A 4,400-nucleotide genomic window follows, 5' to 3' on the forward strand; every position below is an offset into this window, starting at 1 on the left:
TCTGGTGGTAGAGCCCCTTCCAGGACATAAGACTTCTTATCGTGCTTGAGAACAATTCTCAAGTTCCGATACCAGTCTAAGAAGTTCATCCCGGTAAGCTTATCCTTCTCAAGGATAGATCGCATTGTCAAACTCGGTACGCTACCGGTTGGCGTCATGTCCTACAAAAAAGACAAACAGAACATACAAAACAAATATAGATTCTATTAATGATCAACTACCAACTAGTGTCACGGGCCTAGAACTAAGCTAGGGTGAGTCGTGTGGCAGTCGAGCCAAGGGGAAGGAATGGGAAGCCTCGGACGTGCTGTGGACGGGTGAGGGTTCCAAGTGACTCGACTAAGCCTTCTCTTAAACCAAGGGAAGGTCCAGAGATTGAGGATAGAAGGGTTTTGAAGGGGAGAGATAGTCCGAGAGGTTGAGGACAAGAAAGGCCGACGGTACGGCCGTGAGTCTTATTGATAAACGGAAAAAGGTACAAAGGAGCGTGGCCTTGGGACAAGGAGGGACAACCACCGAGGTTTGTAAGCCGGCGGTGAGTTGGTCCGAGAAAAGAACAAGGCGGCGCTGTAAAAGAGGCTTTCGGGACTTAGGTTTTCGATTTGGGGATTGAGAGATACCTCCCTTTTCGGCCAGCCAGCTATATTTATTAAGGTTTGGCTTAATAACCGAAAAGAAAAGTTAACATTTCCCTTCCCATATCTTTCCTATAATCCGTACTTGCCTTATGCGAAAATAGAAAAGACTAGAACCTTCCTAATATTACAAGAGACATCAGACCTACCTATCTTGGGCTTTGGGCCGAGAGAAAACCATGAGAAGGGTCAGTGGACACGTCCAAGAACTGGTCTTGGACCATGGCCGCGGCCCTTGGTAGTTCTTGGCCTTCAGCGTTCTTCGGTCTTGGTCTGGGCATGGACGCGAGTTGGGCCGACGTGGAGGTGAGCAGGGAAGGTCCAGGAGTCGAGGTCAGGTGGTCCGAGGAGCGTCCAGGGTCGGTGGCCTGAGATGTCCCGAAGTAAGTTTCTCGGACGTGGTTTCTCGGGTTGTGCGGACTTCTGCGGACGTGTGATAGCGAAGCTCGGACAGGTCCGTGTTCTTCCGGGCTGGTGCGGAGTTTCCTGGACGTGTGCGATAGAGACTCTTGAGCTGGTGTGAGCTTTCTCGGACACGTGCGGACATCCTCGTTCACTCGATCAGCCGTGAGTGTACCTACACGAACGGATGAACACAAAAAGAAAAGGAAAAGTCTAAGGGTGAAAAATTACCCATTTTTCCTGACATGCTCCCCACTCGAACTCGGGACGTCCTCGTCACGTCCATGGTCCTTGTAATCTTAGTTATGGTTGGCATCGTATTCAAGGATCATGTCCGCGAATTGCCAAAGATCATCCTCGTGCTCCCATGTGTTTTGGGAATCGGGTAAGCCCCTCCACTTGATGAAGTACTCTTGATGCTTGGCTCCCCTCTTGTTGATAGGTCGACGGTCAAGGATGATTTCGGCCTCCTTTTTAAATTGGGTCGTGGATGGAATGGGTGCTCTTGTGGACCTGTTCCTATCAACATCCAAGGGGTCAGGCTTATGAGGTTTTAGGAGACTTACGTGGAACACGGGATGGATTTTGATCCGATCCGGGAGTTGGAGCTTGTATGCCATCTTGCCAATCCGAGCAATGATCGGGTAAGGGCCATCGTATTTCCTTGTCAAGCCACGGTGGAGCATCCGCATTCCAAGGAAGTGATGTGGGATGATCTTCACCATGACCAGGTCTCCAATGTTGTACTCCATTGGCCTCCTCTTCTTGTCCGCCCATTTCTTCATGCGGGATGCGACCTTGTGCAGCCACAACCATGTTTGGTCGGTCTCCTCTTGCCATTCACGTGCAAAGGTGTGTGCAGCAGGGCTCGGACCTTCATAGGAGATGGAGAGTGCGTTCGGAGTTGTTGGTTGCCTTCCCATCACGATCTCAAAGGGTGATTTCTCGGTTGATTCGCTCTTGTGCAAGTTGTGGGAGAATTGGGCCATGTCAAGGTGTCGGGCCCAATCTTCTTGATGAGCACTCACGTAGTGCCTAAGGTACAGCTCCAGTAGGGCGTTGATTCTCTCGGTTTGCCCGTCGGTTTGTGGGTGGAATGCTGTGGAGAACCGAAGCTCGGTTCCCATGAGCTTGAATAGCTCGGTCCAGAATTTGCTTGTAAAACGTCCGTCTCGGTCACTGATGATGGACCGAGGTAAGCCCCAGTACTTGACCACATTCTTGAAGAATGCTTGGGCCACTTCGTTGGCCGGACACGCCTTTGAGAGTGGGATGAATGTCCCATACTTGTTAAACCTATCCACTACCACGAAAATAGCTCCAAACCCATTAGACTTAGGTAAATTGGCAATGAAATCCATAGATACCGATTGCCAAGGGTGGTCGGCGATGGGCAATGGTTTGAGCAGTCCCTCCGGTTGTCTTTGCTCGATCTTGTCTTGTTGGCACACGAGACAAGTCTCGACATAGGCTTCTACATCGGCTTTGAGGTTCGGCCAATAGTAGGTCTCGGTCACAAGTGCTAGTGTCCTCTTCTCTCCGGGGTGGCCTGCCCAGCTTGAGTCATGGGACTCTTTGAGGATCTCCTTCCTCAAGTTCCCATGCTTTGGCACGTAGATCCTGCGTCCACGAGAAAACACAACCCCGTCTCTTTCCCAAAACTTGCGAGTTTGATGTTCTCGGACAAGCTTGAGAAGATGAGAGGCAGCGGGGTCATGGGACATAGCCTCTCGGATCCGACTTGTGAAGTCGGTCCTAGGCTCACTCCCTGTTAGTGCAGCAAGCTCCGGCTTGCGGGATAGGGAATCTGCCACTACGTTGGCTTTGCCCGGCTTGTACTCCAAGTCATAATCAAGCTCGGCCAAGAAATCTTCCCACCTTGCTTGTTTGGGGCTCAACTTCTTTTGAGTTTAGAAATAGCTCGTGGGTACATTGTCCGTCATGATGATGAACTTGCTCCCGAGGAGGTAGTGACGCCAAGTCCTTAGACAATGGACGACGGTCGTCATCTCCTTCTCTTGGACCGTGTATCTCTTTTCGGCATCCGTGAGTTTTCGGCTCTCGTAAGCAATGGGGTGACCTTCCTGCATTAAGACACCACCAATAGCATAATCGGAAGCGTCAGTGTGTACCTCGAAAGGCTTACCCACGTCGGGTAAGGTCATGACGGGTTCCTCCGAGACAATGGTCCGGAATTTGTCGAGCGCGCTTTGACATTTCTCGGTCCACTCCCACTTCTTGTCCTTCTTGAGCATGTCCGATAATGGGGCTGCAATAGATGAGTATCCCAAGATAAAACGACGATAATAATTGACTAAGCCAAGAAATGACCGAAGTTGGGGGACAGTCTTGGGCTTGGTCCATTCTCGGATGGCTTGGATCTTCTTGGGATCCATAAGGAGCTGTCCGTCCTTGATGTAGTGGCCTAGGAACTCCTCTTCGGGTTGAGCAAAGCAACACTTCTCGAGCTTGATATAGAGCTCGTTCTCTCGGAGGATCTCCAAGACGGTCCGAAGGTGACCTACATGCTTAGCTAAGTTTTGGCTATAGACCACGATGTCATCCAAGTAAACCACAACAAACTTATCCAAGAAGTCATGAAATAATTGGTTCATCATGGTACAGAAAGTTGTCGGGGCGTTGGTCAACTCAAACGGCATTACCTTGAACTCAAAGGAGCCATACCTTGTCACGCAAGCTGTCTTGGGTTCGTCCCCCTCAGCTACGCGGACTTGGTAGTATCCCGAACGTAGATCGAGCTTGGAGAAGACTCGGGCCTCCCTTAGCTGGTCAAACAAGTCAGCAATCAAAGGTATATGGTATTTGTTCTTAACCGTTACCTTGTTTAGTGCTCGGTAGTCGATGCACATGCGCAGCGAGCCGTCCTTCTTCTTTTGTAAGAGAACGGGAGCACCGTAAGGGGCCTTTGAGGGCTGAATGTAGCCGGCGTCCAGCAGGTCTTCGAGTTGCTTCTTGAGCTCGGCTAGTTCGGGTGGAGCCATCCGATAGGGGGCCATGGCTGGTGGTTTGGTCCCGGGGATGAGCTCGATCTCGTGGTCGATTCCACATCTCGGGGGAAGCTTTCTAGGAAGCTCCGAGGGCATGACATCTGCATAATCATCAAGAACTAGGCGTACCTCTCTTGGAATAGGAGTTTGGTCCGAGGAGCTCGAGTCATTGAGTTCTCGGACTGTTGCCAAGTAACACTCCGAGTTCTTGACGCCTCTTTTGAATTGCATAGCCGAGATAGAGGGGAGGTTTGTAGGTGATTCCCGGAGTTGAACCACAGTTGGTTTCTCCCTGTCAAAGATCACAAGAGAGGAAGTGGCCTTGGGAATGAAGGTACTTACCGAACGGAAGAAT

Source organism: Tarenaya hassleriana, unplaced genomic scaffold (assembly GCF_000463585.1).
Source record: "Tarenaya hassleriana unplaced genomic scaffold, ASM46358v1 Cleome45, whole genome shotgun sequence".
Lineage (NCBI taxonomy): Eukaryota > Viridiplantae > Streptophyta > Magnoliopsida > Brassicales > Cleomaceae > Tarenaya > Tarenaya hassleriana.